Genomic DNA, 27,958 nt, shown 5'->3' with positions numbered 1-27,958 from the left:
CCCTAACCCTCTAAACCTACCCCTAACCTATCCCTAACCATAACCCTCTAAGCCTAACCCTAACCCTCTAAGCCTAACAATAACCCCCAACCCCAACCCTCACCCGAAACCCTAACTCTAGCCCCAGCCCTAGCCCCTAACCCTAGTTCCCGAGAACTACATCTCCCGGTATGCTCTGGGCATTCAACATGGCCTCCCGGAAGTCCCGAATCCGAAAACTACATTTCCCGGCATACCATGGGTACGCAACATGGCCTCCCGGAAGTCCGGAGTCCCGAGAACTACATCTCCCGGCATGCTCTGGGCACACAACATGGCCTCCCAGTGCCGGAAAACTACACCTACCAGCATTCCCCGCACAGCCAGCATGGCCAATCACAGGCCGAGTGCTCGAGAACTGCATTTACCAGCACTCACTGGAACCCTCACCGCCCTTACAAAAAAAGCCTCAAGCCCTAACATCCAAAAAAACCTCGAAACCCCTACAGACCTAACCCAAACTATTTACCACACTAAACCCCTGAAGACCTATGCCTAAAACCCCCAACCCAAAATCTTAGGATGCTCAAAACCCAAACCCAACCCAAAAAGTTAGGAATGCTCAAAGCCCTAGCCCAAAAACTTAGGGTGCTCCAAACCCTAACCCCAAAACATTAAGACGCAAAAAACCCTAACCCAAAAACTTAGGGTAATACACCATAAATGTTTGCTCATTGTCTTTTGTATTATAAAAACAAGGAGTTCTGTTTGAGGAGCGGGAGTTGCGAAAGCTCCCTGCTGAAGTAAGGAGCTGCATAATGCTTGCCTAGACATTATGAAAATTCTTTTGCTTAATGTAACAAAAAATAGACCCCCCAACCCATTCTCCTTCTGCATCTCAGTTGCCTCTTTTGTTCAAAGACACTGTTGCAAAGCTCATGTAACCATCTCCTGATAAGTTGCTAAAGTAGTGTATCGACATACATGCCTTCCTGTCTAACGCTGGGCCAACATGACCAAATAATAAAAGAAGTTGAACCACAACGCCGAGGAAGACTACGGCCTTCATCTTCACGACCACCAGAGGGACAGAGACGACCCCCTAGCAACAGTGCGCGCAGTCGCAGAATATACCAGGATGTGCTGCGTAATCCCGGAATTAGCAAAATATAAATAAAAAGGGACTCTGGCGGGGGTGAGGTGCGTGCCGTTGGCAGAGCTGAGACTCCCCGGCCGCCCAGTGCTGTTTTGCTTGATGTTTGCTCACTCAATAAATTCCTTTCTATGATTAATACAATGCTCTATGAAAATTAATTAAGGGGGCAACTTATAACACTTTGGACGCTCAAAACCCTATCCCGAAAACATTAGGACGCTCCAAACTCTATCCAGAAAACTTAGGACTCTCCAAACCCTATTCCAAAAACTTAGGACGCTCAAAACCCTATCCTGGAAACATTGAGATGCTCAAAACCCTTTCCCGAAAACTTAGGATGCTCCAAACCCTATCCTGGAAACATTAAGATGCTCAAAACCCTAACCCAATTACTTAGGATGCTTGAAAGCCTATCCCCAAAAATTAGGGCACACAAAAGCCTAACCCCAAAAATTAAGATGCTCAAAATCCAAACCCCCAAAATTAGGATACTCAAAACCCTGGACCTGGAGAACCTAACCTGAAAAAAACAAAACAAAACAAAACAAAAAAAAGATCTTAAAACCCTAACCGTAAATAACTGACCAAAAATAAAACCTTAAGACTCTAACCCTAAAAAACATATCAACACTACAACCCAAAAAACTCTAATACCCTAACATGCTAACCCTGAAACCCTTAAAACCCTAACCCCCAAATCCTTAAAACCCTAACCGTTAAAACTCCAACCCTAAAAACCTTAAAATCCTAAACATAAACCCTGAAACCCCTTACCCTGAAACCCAACCCTAGTGCCCAATCCCTGAAACCTTAAAACCCTGAATCAATCTGTAGCAAATAGCATAGGCTGAGTCGAGGATCTCAGTACAGTAGCATTATTATTCGAGATTACAATGGCGGGTGTCCCACAAGCAGGAGGGTGCCTACTAATTCCATACACAGTTTATACACTTTTTTTTTCTGCCGAGGACCGGGACCCTCCCGACCCTCCCCTGTTTCCCCTTTAACTGTGCTATTCAAGGTTCATAATCTAGCTGGTGCTTCACAGAAAATACACAGCTGCTGGCCTGTTACAAGTCACATTTCTTTTGAGGTTTTTACTCTTTGAGGTGGTAATGTTTCTTACGCCGTGATTTCCACCTAATTGCTGTAAGGATTCTGGTTGTCTGCGTTTTACAAGCTTGTCTGTTATAATAAATAAAAGTCCCAAATAGGATTACAATCAAAGTTTACAATTCACTGAATGAATAGAGGTAAGCAAACAGTGCTGGGTACGCCGGGAGTCTCTGCTCCACCAAGACGCGCACCAGTTATACACCAGTTACCTCCCTTAAGGGATATAGAGAAGCCCTCTCAGATACTTCCGTCCTGCTTCTCCTGCATGCGGCCGGAGGTCGGTCTAATTCTGGTGCTGTTGGTGGTGGAAGCTGGGGCAACGGTGGTACTGGTGGCGATACCACAGCCACCAGAGGGGGAGCCGCCAGGGGTGGATTGTTAGGATATGGAGGTGGTAGCTTATCCAACGGCTCACGTTTATCTTCTTTTTCTTTTTCATGTTCTTCTTGTTCTTCAAATTTCTTACCTGCTTTTAGTGTAAATATTGAGGCTGGAAAAGGACGTGAAGTCCTCCTGATCCATAATCCTGCATAATCACTTTCTTCCTGGCTAAAAGGTTCCTTTGAATTAACATGGATATTTAAGGCCTGGCAAATCCAGTCTTCGAAGGTTCCAAAAACAGGCCAAAAGACATGTAGTCTTAAAGGCTCCTTTGGCCATTCTGTCACATAATACTGGACCATTTTTAATTTACTTTTTCCTTTTCTGGGGTCCCTATCATTCCAATTTCTAATCGTTATTCCTAATGGACTTTCTGGTGGTATGACTGGTAATTTGCTCCCTTTCTTCTGGTCTCTGGTCTTTGATTTTGTCTGACCCATCTAGGAATTTTACTCTGGCAATTCCCATAGCCCTTGGTTACCTTAGTAAGAGTGTCTTGCAGGGGGTCGAGGACCTATCACACACCCACAAATCCTATAGGAATCCCTTCGGTCCTTCACCGGCCAAGTCCCTCACGGGAGATTGGAACCGCGGTTAGAAGACCTCCACAATCGCTTCGGAACTAAGTTCCATCTCAGTCACACTCTTACACACACAGGCAACCGAACCCCACCCAACCGAACGGTATACGCTTTAAATGCTTACGACTCCGTCATCTTCGTTCGGATCTTCACACACACAATTATGGGCAAAATATAGTGCTGCAGCTGGCAAGGGAGCTGAAAAAAAGAATCAGAAACTTTGCTTACCTTTATTCAGGTTTAAGATGCCATTAGTTCCGACCTGACTCAAACAGCAGCCACCAAATGGTGGGGGTGCCTCTCCTAGATCAAACCAGAAATCAGGAACCAAAGCCCTCCCGGACGAGCGCCCACTTGTAATAAATGACTGGGTCCCAAATAGGATTGCAATTGAAATTTACAATTTATTAAATGAATAGAGGTAAGCAAGCAGCGCTGGGTGCGCCAGGAGTCTCTGCTCCACCAAGACACACACAAGTTACATCAGGCGGCTGGTTTTTATGCTGCTAGGCTAATACATATTCATTACTACTTCTACAAAAGGCAGGGTTATTCTAATTAGTTCCCAGAATCCAAACCCTCCCACTGGTGCAGGCGTTATCAGTCTCCGGTGGTCCCTCTGGGGGCCGCTCGTACTGAAGGCTCGTAGTCTTCCTCCCAGGCTTTTCTCTTGTCCATCTCCTTTGTCCATCTTGGCTGGATGGCAGACACTTGCATAGTGTCCCATGCAACAGTTGTAATAGTTAGCAGTTATTCTGAAACCCCTTTGTTCTCTTATCCTCTATTGACCGGAATTGCTGGACCATTCCTTTGCAAGATTCAAGAACTATATATATTAACCACTCTGGTTTTCTTAGACTTTTCATCATATCATGCGGCCCTAGCATTGTTCCATATTGACACGAATCAGATGAACTCATTTCACACTGTTAAGCTGTCTTATCACTGCAAGCATATCTCAATACCACCTTCCTTCCCTCTACAGGATGTAACTGCGCAAAAACAACATTTTTATTCCCACAACCTTGATCCCCTTACCCTGAAATCCTTATTCCCCTTAAACCTAACAACTCTAACCACAACCCTAACCCTTATTATCAACCCCCTAACGCTAATGACACTGACCTTAATCCAAACCCCAAACCGCCCCTAACCCCAGACAACCAACAACGAAACACACACACACAAAGATGGAAACTACAAAAAAGGCAAAACCCACGATACAGGCCCCAAATCACAAATACGCAACCAAAATGCTACAGAAAAGCCCCAGATGCAGGCCCCAAATGCTACTGCTAGGCCTCAAAAGCTCAAGATGCATCCCAAAGCAAAAATGCAGACCCCAAACGTTACAGAAAAGCCCCCAAACCCAGGCTGCACAAGTCTACAAGCAGGCCCCAAACTGCCAACAGAAGCAGGCACCAACCACACCCAGATGCAGACCCCAACTGCCCACAAGCAGCTCCTACCCCACCACCCCCTCCCAAGAACTGGACTCCACCCAGACACTGGCCCAAGACCCGGGCCCGTCCCCCGCCATCCCCCCTACCCTCCCCCCCGACACAGGTGTACAAGCAGCTCACAACCCGCCCCTTCAGAGACCGGTCCCACTCCCCCCCCCCCTCCCCAAGACATGGGATGCGGAGGTGTACAACCAACTCCCAACTCCCTCCCCCTCAAAGGGAGGCCCCAAAGACCCCCAAATGGAGGCTCCTAGAGTGAACAAGCACCTCCCAACTCCCCCAGGCACAGGCCCACCCCCCCCCCCCCCAAACACAGGCCACAGAGGTGTATAAACAGCCCAGACCCCCCTCCAAGACCATGGCCCCTATAGTGTACAAGCAGCTCCCAACCACCCACAGATGCAGGCCCCAACCCTTTTCAAAAGGGAGGCACCTAGAATGCATGAGCAACTCCCAACCCCCCTCAAATAAAGACCCCAAAAGTGTACAAGTAGCTCCCCCCCAGAGACAGGACCCAAAGGTGTACAACCAGTTCCCAACACCCCTGAGACACAGGCCACAACCCCCTCCCCAGACACAGGGACCCAAATTCTACAAGCAGCTCCCAACCCCTGCCAGGCAGGCCCCCTACCCTATACAAGCAGCTCCCAACCCTCCCCCCCCGCCCCGAGGGAGGCCCCCAAGCCCCCCACAAACACAGGCCCCTACAGTGTACAGGCAGCTCCCAGCCACCCCCAGATGCTGGCCCCAAAGTTGTACAAACAGCTCCCAGCCACCCTGCAGAAACAGATTCCTACATTGTACAAGCAGTTCCCAGCCCGCTAGACACAGGCCCTGACCCCCCACACATGCAGGCCCCAAAGGTGTACAAGCAGCTCCCACCCCTCCCCCAGACGCAGGTCCCAAGCCCCCCCCCCCAAACACAGGCCCCTACAACCAGCACCCAACCCCCTACCCCCGATGCCAGGCCCAAAGGTGTAGAAGCAGCTCCAAACCTCCTCCCTCAACCCAGGCTCCAACAGTGTACAAGCACCTCCCAACCAACCCTCCCCTTCCCCCCCCCCCCGCCCCCCGACACAGGCTCCAAAGGAATACAAAGAGCTCCCACCCCTCCCCCAGATGCTGGTCTCAACCCCCCCCCGCCCCCAGAAGCAGGCCCCAAAGGTGTAGAGTCAGCTCCCAACCCCCTCCATGCTGGCCCCTAGGGTCTACAAGCAGCTCCCCCCTTGCCCCCAGATATCGGCCCCCAGACACAGACCCCAAAAGCCTAATCACAGGCCCTGAACTCTAGAGGCAGGCTCCAAAACCCAGGACAAAGCCCCAGTGGTTCGAGACAGGGCCCAAATCCCAGACACAGGCCCCAAACGCTAAACATATGCCAAAAGAAGTATTAGTGCTGGTGCCAAATGTTACAGACAGGCCCAAAAGCCCGAGATGCTCAAGGCTGAGACGTAACTTGGCTTTCTGAATTACTGGAAAGCAGCTTTCATTCTCAGATAATTGTGTGCAGGCTAGATAGGATGGGGCTTCAGGCACCTCTTCACCTGAGGAAACACACTGCCATCAGGCACCGCTGTGCCAGACAAGCTTGTTCTGCCAGAACACCCTACTCAGATGCACTGTGGCATTCAAGTGAACTGCTTTCATGCAAATATAACGACTGATGTTACAACCCACCTTGCCTGTGGCACCTGATGAACAGAAGAGTAAGCCACCGCAGCGCTTCAAAACCATCCCTGCACGTGCCGCTCCTTGTCGCTCTCTGGCCTTATCTCATATCCTTATCCACTTCTGTGGAGAGCCTGCCACGGCACCTGCAAAGCAAGACGGACACCTTTCATAGTCACCTTGTGCTACTTGGTCGTTCTGCTCCAACCCAGCTCATGACCAGCCCCTCTTCTTACACAGCTCTTCAGAGTGCAGTTTGCTCCTTTGAGCCTGTGCGAGACACCTGTGAAAGAAAAAGAAACGCATAGGCCGATGCAGCATCCAAAGACACAGCACAACTAGGTAAGTTACTCTCATCTGCTCCCTTACCTCTGCCGCTTACCAGCCCCCGAGGCAGATGCTTCAATCTACCCTCTTCAAACAGCTACAACACCTCTAAAAGACAAAGAGGGGATGCTTAGAGGAACAGTGAGACCTACAACACAACTGCTACATCTGTTCCTCACTCACCTTGCCAGAGGCAGCTCTGCGTGTGACGTCCCAGGTTGTACACTGCGTTACCTAACCCTTACCGTAACCCTTACCCTAAACCTTCTCACCCTTACCATTACCCAAATCCTTACCTTTACTTTTTCCTTACCCTTACTCTTTAACCATAACCTTACCCTTACCCTATACCTTACTCCAACCCTTCCCCTTACCTTCCCCTTCCCCTTCCCCTTAACCTAACCCTAAACCTTAAAGCTTACCGTAAAGCTTACCCTTTCTGCTACACTTACCCTTAGCCTAAATCTAAACCTTACACTTACCCTTAGCCTAACCCTCACCCTTACCATTACCCATACCCTTATTCTTACTCTTACCCTAACCCTTACCTTTACACTTACGGTTACCATTAACCTTACCCTTACCCTAACACTTATCCTTAACCTAACCCTTACCCTAAACCTTACACTTACTCTTAACATTAACCTTACCCTTAACCTTTAGCTAATACTTAATCTTACGTTTTTCTCACCCTAACCCTATAATTAACCATAACCATTACCCTAACACTTAACCTTACCCTTACAATAAGCCACACAACAACACTTAAATGTACACTTACGCTTAAACTTGCCCTAGCAATTACTCGTACAATTAAAATATTAATTAATTAAATTAAAAAATTTTAATTTAAAATAAATTGAATTAAAAAATTTAAATACCCTTATCCTTATACCTTATCCTTAACCCTCACCCTTATCATTACCAATACCCTTACTCTTACACTTATTCTTATACATACAACTTACCCTTTTCCTAACACTTAACCCTAACCTAACTCTAACCCTAAACCTTACCTGAACCCTTTCCAGTACCATTACATTAACCCTTACCCTTAACCTAAACCTTACACTTGCTCTTAACCTTAACCTAATACTTACCTTTACGTTTTCCTCACACTAACCCTAAAATTAACCCTAACCATTACCCTAACAGTTACCCCTAACCTAACCCTTACTCTAACACTTACAGTGACCCGTACACTTAAACATACCCTTACACTTACTCTTACCCTAACCCTTACCCTTATCATAACCCATACTCTAACACATACTTCCACCCGTACCCTTACGCTTTCCGTTACCCTAACTCTTACTCTTACCCTTACCCTTACCCTTACCCTTACTCTTACCCTATCCCTTACCCAATCCCTTACCCTATCCCTTACCCTTAACCTAACCCTAAACCTTACCCTTATCCTAACACTTACCCTTACCGTAAACCTTACCCTTTCTGCTACACTTACCCTTAGCCTAAATCTAAACCTTACACTTAACTTTAGCCTAACCCTCACCCTTACCATTACCCATACCCTTATTCTTACTCTTACCCTAACCCTTACCTTTACACTTACGGTTACCATTAACCTTACCCTTACCCTAACACTTATCCTTAACCTAACCCTTACCCTAAACCTTACCCCAACCCTTACCCTGACCCTTACATTAACCCTAACCCTTACCCTAAACCTTACACTTACTCTTAACCTTAACCTTAGCTGTAACCTAATACTTACCCTTACGTTTCCCTCACCCTAACCCTAAAATTAACCCTAACCATTACCCTAACACTTAACCTTACCCTAACCCTAAAATTACTCGTACAATTACCCTTACGCTTATCCTTACCCTTAACCTAAGCCGAAACCATACAGTAAACCTTACCCTTTCTGCTACACTTACCCTTAGCCTAAATCTAAACCTTACTCTTACCCTTAGCCTAATCTTTACCCTTAACCTAACCCTAACCCTAAACCTTATCCCAGCCCTTACCCTGACCCTTACATTAACCCTAACCCTTACCCTATAACTTACACTTACTCTTAACCGTAACCTTACCCTTAACCATTACCCTAACACTTACCCTTACGTTTCCCTCAACCTAACCCGAAAATTAACCCTAACCATTACCCTAACACTTACCCTTACCCTAACCCTAACCGTAACTCTAACCCTTACTGTAACCCTTACCCTGACCCGTACCCTTACACTTACCCTTACCCTAAGCCTTTCCCTTACCATGACCCATACCCTAACACGTACTTGTAGCCTTAACCTTACCGTTCCCCTTACCCTTACCTTTACTGTCTTTGTTAGCCTTACACTTACACTTAACATAAACCTTAACCTTAACCTAACCCTTATCATAAGCCATACAACAACACTTACATGTAAATTTACGCTTGACTTACCCTAGCAATTACTCGTACAATTACCCTTAACCTTACTATTAAGCTAACCCTAAACCTTACCCTTATGATAACACTTACCCTTATCCTAAACCTTACCCTTTCTGCTGCACTTACCGTTTGCCTAATTCTAAATCTTACCCTAACCCTCACCCTTACCTAAATCTAACCATTACCCTAAGCCTCACCCTTACCCTTACCATTATACTTACTTTTACCCTTAACCTAAACCTTACCCCAACCGTTACCCTGACCCTTACATTAACCCTAACCCTTATGCTAACCCTAACCCTAACCCTAACCCTAACCCTAACCCTAACCCTAACCCTGACCCTGACCCTGACCCTGACCCTAACCCTAACCCTAACCCTAACCCTAACCCTTACTCTAAACCTAACCCTTAACCTAAACCTTACACTTAATCTTATCTTTAACCTTACCCTTAAACTAATACATACCCTTACGTTTCCCTCATCATAACCCTAAAATTAACCGTAACCATTACCCTAACACTTATACTTACCTAACCCTAAACCTTACTCTAACTTTTACCCTGAGCCAGAACCTTAGACTTGCCCTTCCCCTTCCCCTTACTAATACCGTTACCATAACCCTTACCCATACACTTACAGTTACCATTAACCTTACCCTTACCCTAACACTTACCCTTACCCTATCCCTTACACTTATCTTATCCATACAAATTACGCTTTCCCTAACACTTAACCTTAACCTAACCCTAACCCTAAACCTTACCTGAACCCTTACTCTGACCCTTACATTAACCCTTACCCTAAAACTTACACTTAACCTTAACCTTACCCTTAACCTTAACCTAATACTTACCCTTACTTTTCCCTCACCCTAACCCTAAAATTAACCCTAACCATTACCCCAACACTTACCCTTACCCTAACCCTTACCCTTACAATAACCCATACTCTAACACATACTTCTACCCGTACCCGTACCCTTACGGTAACTCTTACCCTTACCGTAACCCTTACCCTTACCGTTACCGTTACCGTGGCCCTTACCCTTACCCTTACCCTTACCCTTACCCTTACCCTTACCCTTACCCTTACCCTTACCCTTACCCTTACCCTTACCCTTACCCTTACCCTTACCCTTAAACCCTAAACCTTACCCTTACCGTAAACCTTACCCTTTCTGCTACACTTACCCTTAGCCTAAATCTAAACCTTACACTTACCCTTAGCCTTACCCTCACCCTTACCCTTACCCATACCCTTATTCTTACCCTTTCCCTAACCCTTACCTTTACACTTACGGTTACCATTAACCTTACCCTTACCCTAACACTTATCCTTAACCTAACCCTTACCCCAACCCTTACCCTGACCCTTACATTAACCCTAACCCTTAGCCTAAACCTTACACTTACTCTTAACCTTAACCTTATCCTTAACATTAACCTAATACTTACGCATACGTTTTCCTGACTTTAACCCTAAAACTAACCCTAACCATTACCCTAACACTTAACCTTACCCTAACCCTAACCCTAACCCTTACTCTAACCCTTACCCTGACCTGTACCCTTACCCTTTACCCTTACCCTTATACTCACCCTAATTCTTACCCATACCATAACCCATACCCTAACACATATTTGTACCCTTAACCTTACCGTTACCCTTAACCTTACCCTTACCCTTACTCTATCCCTTACCCTTACGCTTACCCTTAATATAAACCTTACCCTTGACCTTACCCTTACCATAAGCCATACAACAACACTTACATGTACACTTACGCTTGCACTTACCCTAGCAATTACTCGTACAATTACCCTTACTCTTACCCTTACCCTTAACCTAAGCCGAAACCTTAAACCTTACAGTAAACCTTACCCTTTCTGCTACACTTACCCTTAGCCTAAATCTAAACCTTACACTTACCCTTACCTTAACCCTATACTTACCCTTACGTTTCCCTCACCCTAACCCTAAAATTAACCCTAACCATTATTCTAACACTTACCCTTACCCTAACCCTAACCCTTACTCTTACCCTTACCCTGACCCATACCCTTACACTCACCCTTACCCTTACATTACCCTAACTCTTACCCATACCATAACCCATACCCTAACACATATTTGTACTCTTACCCTTACTCTATCCGTTACCCTTACGCTTACCCTTAACATAAACCTTACCATTAATCTTACTCTTACGCTAACCCTTACCCTTACCCTTATCCTTATCCATACCCTTAACCTTACACCAACCCTTCCCCTTAAGCTGAACCTAACCCTAAACCTTACCCCAAACCTTTCCCTGAACTTTACCCCTTCCCTGAAGCCTTACCCTTAACCTAAACCTTACACTTAATCTTAACCTTAACCTTACACTTAACCTTATGCTAGTACTTAACCTTACATTTTTCTCACCCTAATCCTAAAATTAACCCTAACCATTACCCTAACACTTAACCGTTACACTTACCCTTATTCTATCCATTACTCTTACGCTTTCCCTTAACATAAACCTTACCCTTACCATAAGCCATACATCAACACTTACATGTACACTTACGCTTACACTTATCCTAGCAATTACTCGTACAATTACCCTTAACCTAACCATAAACATTAAGGATAAGCTTAAGGGTCACCCTTAAGGTTACCGTTATCCTAACACTTACAATTAAGTTGAGGATAAGGGTTAGAGTAAGGGTAAGTGTTAGGGTAATGGTTAGGCTAATTTTAGGTTTAGGGTGAGGGAAACATAAGGGTAAGTATTAGGTTAAGTTTAAGGATAAGGTTAAGAGTTATGGTAAGGGTTAGGTTTAATGTAAGGGTAAGGGTTTGGGAAATGTTTAGGATAAGGGTAAGAGAAGGGATAATGGTAAGGGTAAGGATGATGTTTAGTGTAAGGGTTAGATTTAGTTAAGGGTAAGGGTTAGTGTAAGTTTAAGAGTAAGGGTAAGTGTAAGGGTATGTGTAAAAGTACGGGTCATTGTAAGGGTTTGAGTAAGGGTAAGCTTTGGGGCCAGCATCTGGGGGTGGCTGGGAGCTGCCTGTACACTGTAGGGGCCTGTGTTTGTGGGGGCCTTGAAGGCCTCCCTCGGGGCAGGGGGGGGGGAGGGTTGGGAGCTGCTTGTATAGGGTAGGGGGCCTGCCTGGCAGGGGTTGGGAGCTGCTTGTAGAATTTGGGTCGCTGTGTCTGGGGGGGGGTTGGGGCCTGTGTCTCAGGGGTGTTGGGAACTGGTTGTACACCTTTGGGTCCTGTCTCTGGGGGGGGAGCTACTTGTACCCTTACCATAAGCCGTACTCTAACACATACTTCTACCAGTACCCTTACCCTTACCGTAACCCTTACCTTTACCCTTACTCTTACCCTTACCAAAGCATTACCCTTACCCTTAACGTAAGCCTAAACCTTAACCTTATCCTTACACTTACACTTACCGTAAACCTTACCCTTTCTGCTACACTTACCCTTAGCCTAAATCTAAACCTTACACTTACCCTAACCCTAACACTTACCCTTACCATTACCCATATACTTACTCTTACCCTAACCCTAAATCTTACTCAAACACTTACCCTGACCCTTACATTAACCCTAAACCGTACCCTAAAACTTACACTTACTCTTAACCTTAACCTTACCCTTAACCTTAACCTACTACTTACCCTTTCTTATCCGTCACCATACACCTAAAATTAACCCTAACCATTACCCTAACACTTACCCTTACCCTAACCCAAACCCTAATCCTAACTCTAAACCTTACCCTGACTTGTACACTTATCCTTATCCTTACACTTACCCTAACACTTACCCTTACACTTATCCTTATACATATAACTTACCCTTACCCTAAAACTTAACCTTAACCTAACTCTAACCCTAAACCTTACCTTAACCCTTACTCTGACCCTTACATTAACCCTTACCCTTACCCTAAAACTTACTCTTAACCTTAACCTTACCCTTAACCTTAACCTAATACTTACCCTTCCGTTTCCCTCACCCTAACCCTAAAACTAACCCTAACCATTACCCTAACACCTACCCTTACCCTAACCCTTACTCTAACCCTTACAATGACCCGTACCCTTACACATACACTTACACTTACCCTTACCCTAAACCTTACCCTTACCATAAGCCATATTCTAACAAATTCTACCCGTACCCTTACCCTTACCGTAATCCTTACCCTTTATGTTACCCTAAACCTTACCCTTACCCTAACACTTACCCTTATCGTAAACCTTACCCTTTCTGCTACATTTACCATTAGCCTAAATCTAAACCTTACACTTACCCTTACCTTAACCCAATACTTACCCTTACGTTTCCCTCACCCTAACCCTAAAATTAACCCTAACCATTATTCTAACACTTACCCTTACCCTAACCCTAACCCTTACTCTAACCCTTACCCTGACCCATACCCTTACACTCACCCTTACCCTTACATTACCCTAACTCTTACCCATACCATAACCCATACCCTAACACATATTTGTACCCTTAACCTTACCGTTACCCTTACCCTTACTCTATCCGTTACCCTTACGCTTACCCTTAACATAAACCTTACCATTAATCTTACCCTTACGCTAACCCTTACCCTTACCCTATCCCTTACACTTATCCTTATCCATACCCTTAACCTTACCCCAACCCTTACCCTTAAGCTGAACCTAACCCTAAACCTTACCCCAAACCTTTCCCTGAACCTTACATTAACCCTAACCCTTAACCTAAACCTTACACTTACTCTTAACCTTAACCTTACCCTTAACCTTAAGCTAGTACTTAACCTTACATTTTTCTCACCCTAATCCTAAAATTAACCCTAACCATTACCCTAACACTTAACCGTTACACTTACCCTTATTCTATCCGTTACTCTTACACTTTCCCTTAACATAAACCTTACCCTTTACCTTACCCTTACCATAAGCCATACATCAACACTTATATGTACACTTACGCTTACACTTATCCTAGTAATTACTCGTACAATTACCCTTAACCTAACCATAAACATTAAGGATAAGCTTAAGGGTCACCCTTAAGGTTACCGTTATCCTAACACTTACACTTAAGTTCATGGTAAGGGTTAGAGTAAGGGTAAGTGTTAGGGTAATGGTTAGGCTAATTTTAGGTTTAGGGTGAGGGAAACGTAAGAGTAAGTATTAGGTTACAGCTAAGGTTAAGGTTAAGAGTAAGTGTAAGGTTTAGTGTAAGGATTAGGGTTAATGTAAGGGTCAATGTAAGGGTTGGGGTAAAGGTTTAGGTAAAGGGTAAAAATATGTATATTGTAAGGGTGAGGGGTTAGGGTAATGGTTAGATTTTAGTTAGATTTAGGTAAGGGTGAGGGTTCGGGTAAGGTTTAGAATTAGGCAAAGGGTAAGTGTAGCAGAAAGGGTAAGGTTTAGGATAAGGGTAAGTGTTAGGATAAGGGTAAGGTTTAGGGTTAGCTTAATAGTAAGGTTAAGGGTAATTGTACGAGTAATTGCTAGGGTAAGTGCAAGCGTAAGTGTACATGTAAGTGTTGTTGTATGGCTTATGGTAAGGGTAAGGTCAAGGGTAAGGTTTATGTTAAGGGTAAGCGTAAGGGTAACGGATAGTGTAAGGGTGAGGGTAAGGTTAAGGGTAACGGTAAGGTTAAGGGTACAAATATGTGTTAGGGTATGGGTAAGAATTAGGGTGAGTATAAGGGTAAGGGTAAGTGTAAGGGTACAGGTCAGGGTAAGTGTAAGAGAAAGGGTTAGGGTTAGGGTAAGGTTAAGTGTTAGGGTAATGGTTAGGGTTAGTTTTAGGGTTAAAGTCAGGAAAACGTATGCATAAGTATTAGGTTAATGTTAAGGGTAAGGTTAAGGTTAAGATTAAGTGTAAGGTTTAGGGTAAGGGTTAGGGTTAATGTAAGGGTCAGGGTAAGGGTTGGGGTAAGGTTTAGGGTAAGGGTTAGGTTAAGGATAAATGTTAGGGTAAGGGTAAGGTTAATGGTAACCGTAAGTGTAAAGGTAAGGGTTCGGGAAAGGGTAAGAATAAGGGTATGGGTAAGGGTAAGGGTGAGGGTTAGGCTAAAGGTAAGTGTAAGGTTTAGATTTAGGCTAAGGGTAAGTGTAGCAGAAAGGGTAAGGTTTACGGTAAGGGTAAGTGTTAGGATAAGGGTAAGGTTTAGGGTTAGGGTAAGGGTAAGGGTAAGGGTAAGGGTAAGGGGAAGGGGAAGGGGAAGGGGAAGGGGAAGGGCAAGGGGAAGGGGAAGGGGAAGGGGAAGGGGAAGGGGAAGGGGAAGGAGAAGGGTTACGATAAGTGTAAGGGTTACCGTAAGGGTAAGGGTTACCGTAAGGGTACGGGTACGGGTAGAAGTATGTGTTAGAGTATGGGTTATGGTAAGGGTAAGGGTTAGGGTAAGGGTAAGTGTTGGGGTAATGGTTAGGGTTAATTTTAGGGTTAGGGTGAGGGAAAAGTAAGGGTAAGTATTAGGTTAAGGTTAAGGGTAAGGTTAAGGTTAAGTGTAAGTTTTAGGGTAAGGGTTAATGTAAGGGTCAGGGTAAGGGTTCAGGTAAGGTTTAGAGTTAGGGTTAGGTTAAGGTTAAGTGTTAGGGTAAGGGTAAGGTTAATGGTAACCGTAAGTGTAAGGGTAAGGGTTAGGGTAACGGTATTAGTAAGGGGAAGGGGTAGGGGAAGTCTAAGGTTCTGGCTCAGGGTAAAAGTTAGAGTAAGGGTTAGGGTTAGGTAAGGATAAGTGTTAGGGTAATGGTTACGGTTAATTTTAGGGTTATGATGAGGGAAACGTAAGGGTATGTATTAGTTTAAGGGTAAGTTTAAAGATAAGATTAAGTGTAAGGTTTAGGATAAGGCTTAGGGTTAGAGTAAGGGTTTGGGTTAAGGTTAGGGATAGGGTTAGGGTTAGGGTTAATGTAAGGGTCAGGGTAAGGGTTGGGGTAAGGGTTAGGGTTAGGGTTAGGGTAAGGGTTACGATACACCCTTATTCCCATGCTGTGGCAGATGGGTGCATACCCAACAGTTCGTCTTATTAGTTACTTGAGAAATTGTTTGTATTAAGGTCAGGTGTAAGTTCTCATCCCAAGTTGCCCACCCCAAATCCGAGAACCGCACCCCTGCAATCATTAGGATCTGGAAAACCGTAATTTTGTTGGTCCAATTGGAGTGGTGGTCCATATCCTCGCCGGGGCCTTCTTCACCCTTGAATTGTGGATCCAAGCTGCTTGCTTCTTAATCTTAATGGCGGTGTGTGTTGTCAGTAATACTTGGTATGGTCCCATCCACTTTCCTTCCATTTTTCCTGCACGGGTTGTCCTGAAAAAGTCTTTATATATATATAATCCCCGAGCTTAAAGGGGTGGATTGGTTGATCCAACCCTCTAGCCCTGGTCCCTAAAACAAATGTATGTACTTTATTTAATTGTTTCTGAAGTTCAGTTATATAAGCATATAAATATTCTGATCCTAACTGCGTTAGGTCCTCTCCACTAAATAGAAATTGCTATGGCCTTCCATATAAGATTTTGAAGGGACTCAAATTTCCTTTTATTCTAGGTTTAACTCTAATTCCAAGTAATGCTAAAGGGAGGGATTGAGGCCATGACAAATTAGCTTCTTATCCAATTTTAGCTATTTATTGTTTAATTAAATGGTTCATTTTTTCTACCTGTCCACTTGCCTGTGGTCTATAAGGAGTATGCAGTTGCCAATCTATCTTTAGAATCTTACTTATCTGGTCTACCACTTGTGCACAAAAATGTGAAACTCTATCAGAAGACATTGCTACTAGAATCCCAAAGCATGGTATTATTTCATTTAACAAGACTTTAACCACTTCTCTTGCTTTGGTTGTTCGACAGGGAAAGGCTTCAGGCCTTCCTGAAAACGTGTCAGTCAGAACCAGTAAATAATGATACCCCCTTTTTCTAGGGAGTTCTGAAAAATCAATTTGCCACTGTTGCCCCGAGTAATTTCCTTTACCGATTATTCCAAATTTTATTCTATTCTTGGTATTGGGGTTATTGTGTAAGCAAATGCTACATTGTTGAGTTACTTGTTTTATCATATCGTCCCACTAATGTCTGACTCAGGCTCTTATGCAGTGTGCCAGCTCCCCAATGCGTTTTATTGTGTTCTGTAAGAACTATGGGCCATGTCAAACTAGAGGGTATTACTATGTGGTTATCTTTTAAATATACTCATCCATCTGGTTTCATTTTACCTTTCAAATCTTCAATTAATTTTAAGTCTTCTTTTGTATAATTTGGATATAGTTTGGATTTTACCATCTGGTATCAAAGACAATGCCTTCACCTCAGTTATTTCAGCTGCCTGCTTAGCCTCTGCCAATCGATTTTCCAGTTTCAAAATCGGTGTTCCCCTTTTGGTGTCCCTGACAATGCATGACAGCTACCTTTTCTGGTTGTTTTACAGCCTCTAACAATTTTAAAATTTCTTCAGCATACTTTGTGTTTTCACTGAGCGGTCAGCAATCCATGTTCTTTCCAAATTGCTCCATGAGCATGTACCACGCCGAATGTATATTTAGGATCTGTCCAAATATTTACCCTTTTTCCCGCTGCCAGTTCCAATGCTCTCGTGAGAGCAACTATCTCCGCCTTTTGAGCTGATGTTCCAGGGGGTAAAGGCTTAGACTCGATTACCTGCTGAGTAGTTGTTATAGCATATCCAGCTTTACGTTGTCTTTGCGTAACAAAACTGCTCCCATCCGTGAACCAAGTTTCTTCCGCATCTTCCATGGGCTCCTCCTTAAGGTCTGGTCGGCTGGAATACACAGTCTCTAGAGTTTCTAAACAATCGTGAATCACAGCTTGTGCCGGAGCATCACTAAGAAAAGAGGCTAGATTCACAATATGAATTATCACAATTTCCACGTCGTCCTGTTCTACCAATATTGCTTGATATTTCAAAATCATCAATTCTTGTTTAAGTTGTTTAAAGACTTTTTGTGCTTCTCCAGTCCAGACTAACTTTGACTGGTTAATCTTTATCAATTCACATAGAGGCTTTACCAATAGTCCATAATTATAAATCCAAAGGCGACACCAACCTGTCATTCCTAAAAAGCTTTGTAGCTCCTTTACCATTTGAGGTTCTGGAGTCCGGCAAATGACTTCCTTATGTTCAGTTCCTAGTTCTCGTTGTCCTTCCGAAATGTCAAATCCCAGATAGGTCACACTTTGTTGAGCCAGCTGGACTTTCTGTCAAGAGACTTGATATCCATTTAAACCCAGAAAATTAAGACGACTTATAGTCCATTGAATACAACTCCCTTTAGTCTCGGTAGCTATTAAGAGATCATCTACATATTGTAACAAAGCACCTTCAGTGTCCGGAGGTATCCATGTTTCGAGTTCCCTTGCTAATTGGTTTCCAAAACTAGTGGGGCTATTCTTGAATCCTTGAGGTAGTAATGTCCACGTAAGCTGCGTCTTTCTGCCTGAATCGGGATTTTCCCATTCAAAGGCGAATAGGTTTTGGCTTTCTGTGGCTAAGCCTAGGCAGAAGAAGGCATCTTTTAAATCCAGTACGGTAAACCAGACTTGACTATTCTTTAATTTAGTCAGCAAAGTATAAGGGTTTGCCACTACTGGATGTATATGCTCAGTGATTTTATTTATGGCCCTCAAATCCTGAACTAGCCTATAGCTTTTTCATCTGCCTTTTTAATTGGCAATATGGGTGCATTGTATTCTGATTCGCATTCAATCAATAATCCATACTGTAAAAACTGATCAATTATCTCTTTAATTCCTTTCCTATCTTCTATCCTCAAAGGATATTACTTAACCTTAACGGGTTTCTCTCCTGGCTTTAATTTAATAATTATTAAGGTCACATTTTTAGCTCTTCCAGGGACTTCGGTAGCCCAAACTCCTGGACATACTTGATCTGTGATCTCTAAAGGTATTTCACTTTTAGGGTCAGTTTGTATTAGTGCCAAGCTTAACACATTTATTAGTTGTTCTTCTCCTGTTCTTAATTCCATTTTCCCTTTTTCAAAGACAATTTCTGCTCCTACTTGCTCTAATAAATCTCTACCTAAGAGTGCCCATGAGGAGCTAGGCATAGATAAAAATCTGTGTATGCCCCATTGTTTCCCTAACTTGTACTTCAAAGGTTCACAAAAATAAGCCTTTTCGGTTACACCTTGTCCTGGTTTCAGTTAGAACAGAGTTAATTTTCTTCCTAGTAGCTGGGAGAATGCTATGTTTTGGCTTAGGATGAGAAGAGTGCTGATAACACCCCGATGTTTTAATTGTTGCAGAGCAATGCTTATACCAAGCCAAGGACATCTCAGCTTCTTGCTCTGTCCTGCCAACAGGCAGGTTTGGGGTGCAGTAAGAGCTGGGAGGGGACAGACCCAGGACAGGTGACCCAAACTAGCCAAAGGGGTATTCCATAGCATCTGACGTCAGGCTAAACAATACATAGGGGTGGCTAGCCAGGGGGAGGGGGCCGGACTGCTCGGGGTTAGGCTGGGCATCGGTCAGCGGGTGGTGAGCAATTGCATTGTGCATCACTTGTTTGTACACATTATTAGTAGTGGTACTATTATCATCATTGTATTATTATTATTGTTATTATTATTGTTATTATTATTATTATTATTATTATTATTATTATTATTATTATTATTATTATTATTTTGTCTTATTAAACTGTCTTTATCTCAACTCACAGGCTTCACTTTCCATTTCTCTCCCCCATCCCAGAGAGGGAGGGGGAGGGGGAGCGAACAGCTGCGTGGTGTTTAGCTGCCGGCCGGGTTAAACCACGACACACCTTTTACCCTAACATAATAATTCTGTGAAGGCATTAATGCTTGATTTAGAACTGAATACGTTGCCCCATAGCAATAAGAAATTTCACTTCCATTCCTCCCCTAGCTTCATTATAACCAGTGGAGGATCCGCTAGGGTAGATTCCCCAGGTCCCCGTTATTCCTGTTGAAATCAGGGGTTGATTACCCTAGGAAAAGGCTAGTCAATTTGTCCTCCAAAGCCAGGTCCAAACCGTTTTGTTTTATTTATTTATTTATTTATTTATTTATTTATTTATTTTCATTACATTTCAGAGTTGGTCCAAAAATTCCATAGGGCTTTCTTTTAGACCTTGTTGGAAGCATATTCTCAATTCCCAATTCATCCAGGTTTTAGTATTTACTTAACCGTTCATAATTTTCAGGATGATTCGGGTCTTAGTGGGGGTCGGTCAGGGGAATGCAATTGTCCACAGTTCCCTGAACGGTCCCATCAGCAATCTGAGCTCGCACATGAACTCAGGTTGTTTTAAGAGTTGACCTCTTTTCTGTTTCTGTGACAACTCTCTCGGACCGATCATGGTCCCTTTGCCCTAAAGGGCTAACACCCATGATTTTAAGATCTCTGCCTCGGGCAGAGGCAGAACTATTAACATTCCTACATCCTCTTTCCCTGCTCATTCAACTTCAAACACCTTTAACACTTTCAACAACCCTTTTAACACTTCCTTTATCTTTCTCCAGCCTGTACTTCTCTAATGCCAACATCAAAGGTTCAGTCAGGGGCCAACTTAATTCCCTACCTTTTCCCACCAAGATGCTGAAACATCAGTATACAACATTTCATCCTGTTCTGCTTCTCAAAAAACAACATTAACTGTAGCAAAATATTATAGTTTAAAGTTCCATTTAGGGGCCACTTTTCTCCACATTCCAGCTTATAAAGCGGCCACCACTGATTACGATATTTTATCAATGTTTTCCTGTTCACACTTCCACCGGCAGATCCTCCAATATCCTTCCAGTGACTTAAAACACATCCTAACACACTTTTCTTTAAAATTTCACTGCTTGTTTGCCCCCCCAGTTTCCAGTTTACACTTTCAGAATACACATGTTACTTACAAAAGCGTATCACAAAATGTATCACTCACAAAAATACGGGCACGCAATATCTTTCAGTAGCGATGTCACAAAACTACTATTACCAGCAATATTGCCAAAATCACAGTAACAATAGTCAGAGTCAAATTCCACATGCGAGAAGTCAGAAAACCGAACTGTGTAACACCGTAACGATATCTTTCTTATAACAATGCCACGAACCTACTATTACCACCAGGAAAATAGCCAAAATCGCAGTAACAAGAACCAGAGTTAAATACCATACTCCATGAGTCAGAAAACCGAAATAGACAACACAATTCCAGATGGACCTTAAAGCGAGCTCCTTCCTTAAGGTCCCCAAACATGTACTTATGGTGCTAACCACAAAGTATATACCAAACACTGCCTCGCAGAAGATCACCTTCTGACTTACAGACAGTTCCAGATGACCGGTCTACCAGAAAACCAAACCAGAATAAAGAATATACTCACTTACAATGACGGGGTCCTTGTCTGCCTCCGCAGTGATCCGGTGAGTCGAGGAGTCCCTCCGGGAAATCCCGGGGGTACCCTAGGGAGTCCTGTTCCCAGCAGGTCCTGCAGTCCGGCAGAGAGGTTGTCCCATCTGGGTCGCCAAATTGATTCAAAGATCGAAGCCGAAATTCCTTTAAGTGGTATATTCTTTATTGCAGCGCTGGATGCACGGGGGATCTCTCCACCTATCGTGCATACCCAAAGCAGAAAGCAGTCTTGAATTTATACAATCAATCTATCAATATTCTACAAGCACCTATACATATGCATTACCTATCCCCGCCTTCCCTCGCTTCTCATGCTAATTAGCCTTTTGGCACCTTGCGCCTGCGCAGAGCCTTCCAAGAATTGTGGGCAGGGGTCTTTGGGACGTGGGCAGGGGTCTTTGGGAGGAAGACCCCGAGTCTTCCTCACAGTGTACTTTTCACCTTTGGTCAGGAATCTGCTGAATTGGCATGTTTCTTAATTGCAAGAGCTGGTTGTTGCCAATTCTCCCGTTTGTTGTATCTTTATAATGAATTCCAATGTCCAGTTTCGAGAGTTCTAGTCCTTACATTCGTTTCTCTGTCCGCCTGCCGCTTCCTTATCATGAGTTCCAGTGTCTTGTTTCGAGATATACAGTCCTTGTCTGGGGATTGTCCTTGCCTCCCCAATACCTCCTTAATCAATCCCCCCTTTTCTTTTCCCATGCAAATTCTTTTGCATCAGATACTTCCATTATTTACAGTAACACAACAAAGCAGGCATCTAAACAACATGCACACAAATATTCCTAACACTACTAATACGATTAGAGCAATGAATACTTGTTTCAACCATTGGAAATTGGGCAACCAGGAGGTTAACTTAGTCCATAGTTCACTAAAACTCCATGAAAGATCATCTTTACTGATCTCATGTAGGATCCTTGTCTGCTTCCATATTTCTTCCAGGTCGGTAGAGATCCTTCCACTCTGATCTACATACATACAACAACTTGTGTTTATTACTGTACAGACTCCCCCTTGAGTGGCCAGTAACAAGTCTAGGGCCATCCGATTTTGTAACACTACCTGTGATAAACTAGATATCTCTTCTTGTTGAGCCTTTATAGCATCCAGAATTTTGTTTTCTAACTTCTCTATAATTGCAGAAATATTAACTATTGCCTTTTCCAATTCACTCACTCCTAACCATGGGATAAACCATCGCACAAAACTATGAAAAGTGGTGTGTCTCTCTACCAATGGATTGTTAATTTTTCATCTGATTCTCCGGATATGATTTCTCAAGTAACCTCGAGGCACTACATCATGTACTGTCATATTGGGGACTACCGCTCCAAGAGTGCAAGTTCCCTTCCAATTCTCAGGCAAGACCTTACGGGCTGTATCATTGCATAGCCAATACCACCCTTTTCCTTCTGGAACCGTCCAGCTGGTTGAATTTGCCCAGCCGCTAGTCGTACTAATATCAGTTGTTCAATTACAAGATGTCTGATTTCCCACATAAGTAGTATCCGTATTTATACAATGCTGTTTTCCTATACCCTTAGGCGGGTTACACCTTTGTACACATACATAATAGGATTCTAACGGCATGAAGCTACTCACTTCTAGTTCCAAAACTGCTTAATATTTTCGACCCCAAGACGTGTTTTCCCACAAATTAGTCCAAGATAAGTTTGCAGGCAAGGAAATCCCAATTAACGATACACCCTTATTCCCATGCTGTGGCAGATGGGTGCATACCCAACAGTTTGTCTTATTAGTTACTTGAGAAATTGTTTGTATTAAGGTCAGGTGTAAGTTCTCATCCCAAGTTGCCCACCCCAAATCCGAGAACCGCACCCCTGCAATCATTAGGATCTGGAAAACCGTAATTTTGTTGGTCCAATTGGAGTGGTGGTCCATATCCTCGCCGGGGCCTTCTTCACCCTTGAATTGTGGATCCAAGCTGCTTGCTTCTTAATCTTAATGGCGGTGTGTGTTGTCAGTAATACTTGGTATGGTCCCATCCACTTTCCTTCCATTTTTCCTGTACGGGTTGTCCTGAAAAAGTCTTTATATATATATAATCCCCGAGCTTAAAGGGGTGGATTGGTTGATCCAACCCTCTAGCCCTGGTCCCTAAAACAAATGTATGTACTTTATTTAATTGTTTCTGAAGTTCAGTTATATAAGCATATAAATATTCTGATCCTAACTGCGTTAGGTCCTCTCCACTAAATAGAAATTGCTATGGCCTTCCATATAAGATTTTGAAGGGACTCAAATTTCCTTTTATTCTAGGTTTAACTCTAATTCCAAGTAATGCTAAAGGGAGGGATTGAGGCCATGACAAATTAGCTTCTTATCCAATTTTAGCTATTTATTGTTTAATTAAATGGTTCATTTTTTCTACCTGTCCACTTGCCTGTGGTCTATAAGGAGTATGCAGTTGCCAATCTATCTTTAGAATCTTACTTATCTGGTCTACCACTTGTGCACAAAAATGTGAAACTCTATCAGAAGACATTGCTACTAGAATCCCAAAGCATGGTATTATTTCATTTAACAAGACTTTAACCACTTCTCTTGCTTTGGTTGTTCAACAGGGAAAGGCTTCAGGCCTTCCTGAAAACGTGTCAGTCAGAACCAGTAAATAATGATACCCCCCTTTTCTAGGGAGTTCTGAAAAATCAATTTGCCACTGTTGCCCCGAATAATTTCCTTTACCGATTATTCCAAATTTTATTCTATTCTTGGTATTGGGGTTATTGTGTAAGCAAATGCTACATTGTTGAGTTACTTGTTTTATCATATCGTCCCACTAATGTCGGACTCAGGCTCTTATGCGGTGTGCCAGCTCCCCAATGCGTTTTATTGTGTTCTGTAAGAACTATGGGCCATGTCAAACTAGAGGGTATTACTATGTGGTTATCTTTTAAATATACTCATCCATCTGGTTTCATTTTACCTTTCAAATCTTCAATTAATTTTAAGTCTTCTTTTGTATAATTTGGATATAGTTTGGATTTTACCGTCTGGTATCAAAGACAATGCCTTCACCTCAGTTATTTCAGCTGCCTGCTTAGCCTCTGCCAATCGATTTTCCAATTTCAAAATCGCTGTTCCCCTTTTGGTGTCCCTGACAATGCATGATAGCTACCTTTTCTGGTTGTTTTACAGCCTCTAACAATTTTAAAATTTCTTCAGCATACTTTGTGTTTTCACTGAGCGGTCAGCAATCCATGTTCTTTCCAAATTGCTCCATGAGCATGTACCACGCCGAATATATATTTAGGATCTGTCCAAATATTTACCCTTTTTCCCGCTGCCAGTTCCAATGCTCTCGTGAGAGCAACTATCTCCGCCTTTTGAGCTGATGTTCCAGGGGGTAAAGGCTTAGACTCGATTACCTGCTGAGTAGTTGTTATAGCATATCCAGCTTTACGTTGTCTTTGCGTAACAAAACTGCTCCCATCCGTGAACCAAGTTTCTTCCGCGTCTTCCATGGGCTCCTCCTTAAGGTCTGGTCGGCTGGAATACACAATCTTTCTAAACAATCTGAACACAACATTGTTTCTAAACAATCGTGAATCACAGCTTGTGCCGGAGCATCACTAAGAAAAGAGGCTAGATTCACAATATGAATTATCACAATTTCCACGTCGTCCTGTTCTACCAATATTGCTTGATATTTCAAAATCATCAATTCTTGTTTAAGTTGTTTAAAGACTTTTTGTGCTTCTCCAGTCCAGACTAACTTTGACTGGTTAATCTTTATCAATTCACATAGAGGCTTTACCAATAGTCCATAATTATAAATCCAAAGGCGACACCAACCTGTCATTCCTAAAAAGCTTTGTAGCTCCTTTACCATTTGAGGTTCTGGAGTCCGGCAAATGACTTCCTTATGTTCAGTTCCTAGTTCTCGTTGTCCTTCCGAAATGTCAAATCCCAGATAGGTCACACTTTGTTGAGCCAGCTGGACTTTCTGTCAAGAGACTTGATATCCATTTAAACCCAGAAAATTAAGACGACTTATAGTCCATTGAATACAACTCCCTTTAGTCTCGGTAGCTATTAAGAGATCATCTACATATTGTAACAAAGCACCTTCAGTGTCCGGAGGTATCCATGTTTCGAGTTCCCTTGCTAATTGGTTTCCAAAACTAGTGGGGCTATTCTTGAATCCTTGAGGTAGTAATGTCCACGTAAGCTGCGTCTTTCTGCCTGAATCGGGATTTTCCCATTCAAAGGCGAATAGGTTTTGGCTTTCTGTGGCTAAGCCTAGGCAGAAGAAGGCATCTTTTAAATCCAGTACGGTAAACCAGACTTGACTATTCTTTAATTTAGTCAGCAAAGTATAAGGGTTTGCCACTACTGGATGTATATGCTCAGTGATTTTATTTATGGCCCTCAAATCCTGAACTAGCCTATAGCTTTTTCATCTGCCTTTTTAATTGGCAATATGGGTGCATTGTATTCTGATTCACATTCAATCAATAATCCATACTGTAAAAACTGATCAATTATCTCTTTAATTCCTTTCCTATCTTCTATCCTCAAAGGATATTACTTAACCTTAACGGGTTTCTCTCCTGGCTTTAATTTAATAATTATTAAGGTCACATTTTTAGCTCTTCCAGGGACTTCGGTAGCCCAAACTCCTGGACATACTTGATCTGTGATCTCTAAAGGTATTTCACTTTTAGGGTCAGTTTGTATTAGTGCCAAGCTTAACACATTTATTAGTTGTTCTTCTCCTGTTCTTAATTCCATTTTCCCTTTTTCAAAGACAATTTCTGCTCCTACTTGCTCTAATAAATCTCTACCTAAGAGTGCCCATGAGGAGCTAGGCATAGATAAAAATCTGTGTATGCCCCATTGTTTCCCTAACTTGTACTTCAAAGGTTCAAAAATAAGCCTTTTCGGTTACACCTTGTCCTGGTTTCAGTTAGAACAGAGTTAATTTTCTTCCTAGTAGCTGGGAGAATGCTATGTTTTGGCTTAGGATGAGAAGAGTGCTGATAACACCCCGATGTTTCAATTGTTGCAGAGCAATGCTTATACCAAGCCAAGGACATCTCAGCTTCTTGCTCTGTCCTGCCAACAGGCAGGCTGGGGGTGCAGTAAGAGCTGGGAGGGGACAGACCCAGGACAGGTGACCCAAACTAGCCAAAGGGGTATTCCATAGCATCTGACGTCAGGCTAAACAATACATAGGGGTGGCTAGCCAGGGGGAGGGGGCCGGACTGCTCGGGGTTAGGCTGGGCATCGGTCAGCGGGTGGTGAGCAATTGCATTGTGCATCACTTGTTTGTACACATTATTAGTAGTGGTACTATTATCATCATTGTATTATTATTATTGTTATTATTATTGTTGTTATTATTATTATTATTATTATTATTATTATTATTATTTTGTCTTATTAAACTGTCTTTATCTCAACTCACAGGCTTCACTTTCCATTTCTCTCCCCCATCCCAGAGAGGGAGGGGGAGGGGGAGCGAACAGCTGCGTGGTGTTTAGCTGCTGGCCGGGTTAAACCACGACACACCTTTTACCCTAACATAATAATTCTGTGAAGGCATTAATGCTTGATTTAGAACTGAATACGTTGCCCCATAGCAATAAGAAATTTCACTTCCATTCCTCCCCTAGCTTCATTATAACCAGTGGAGGATCTGCTAGGGTAGATTCCCCAGGTCCCCGTTATTCCTGTGGAAATCAGGGGTTGATTACCCTAGGAAAAGGCTAGTCAATTTGTCCTCCAAAGCCAGGTCCAAACCGTTTTGTTTTATTTATTTATTTATTTATTTATTTTCATTACATTTCAGAGTTGGTCCAAAAATTCCATAGGGCTTTCTTTTAGACCTTGTTGGAAGCATATTCTCAATTCCCAATTCATCCAGGTTTTAGTATTTACTTAACCGTTCATAATTTTCAGGATGATTCGGGTCTTAGTGGGGGTCGGTCGGGGAATGCAATTGTCCACAGTTCCCTGAACGGTCCCATCAGCAATCTGAGCTCGCACATGAACTCAGGTTGTTTTAAGAGTGTACCTCTTTTCTGTTTCTGTGACAACTCTCTCGGACCGATCATGGTCCCTTTGCCCTAAAGGGCTAACACCCATGATTTTAAGATCTCTGCCTCGGGCAGAGGCAGAACTATTAACATTCCTACATCCTCTTTCCCTGCTCATTCAACTTCAAACACCTTTAACACTTTCAACAACCCTTTTAACACTTCCTTTATCTTTCTCCAGCCTGTACTTCTCTAATGCCAACATCAAAGGTTCAGTCAGGGGCCAACTTAATTCCCTACCTTTTCCCACCAAGATGCTGAAACATCAGTATACAACATTTCATCCTGTTCTGCTTCTCAAAAAACAACATTAACTGTAGCAAAATATTATAGTTTAAAGTTCCATTTAGGGGCCACTTTTCTCCACATTCCAGCTTATAAAGCGGCCACCACTGATTACG

The 27,958-nt window shown here is 43.1% G+C and overlaps 1 long non-coding RNA gene across 4 annotated transcripts in view; it reads right to left on the bottom strand.

Moving 5' to 3' along the window:
- Positions 1–27,958, bottom strand: part of LOC311428387 — a 432,091-nt gene that overhangs the window by 72,030 nt on the left and 332,103 nt on the right. The window contains exons 9-12 of one of the 4 annotated variants that reach the window (XR_014687677.1): positions 16,195–16,405; positions 6,714–6,779; positions 6,581–6,627; positions 6,354–6,490 (exon numbers count right to left, since the gene is read on the bottom strand). This is a non-coding gene — a long non-coding RNA (uncharacterized lncRNA). Of the gene's footprint in view, positions 1–3,337; positions 3,412–3,597; positions 3,924–6,353; positions 6,491–6,580; positions 6,628–6,713; positions 6,780–16,194; positions 16,406–27,958 lie in introns of those variants that run through there. The other 3 variants (XR_014687679.1, XR_014687680.1, XR_014687678.1) reach the window with 3 other exon arrangements.

This window comes from Aythya ferina (assembly GCF_964211825.1).
Source record: "Aythya ferina genome assembly, contig: HAP1_SCAFFOLD_64, whole genome shotgun sequence".
NCBI lineage: Eukaryota > Metazoa > Chordata > Aves > Anseriformes > Anatidae > Aythya > Aythya ferina.
Note: the sequence above shows the minus strand (reverse complement) of the source record. Positions and strands in the feature narration are given on the sequence as shown.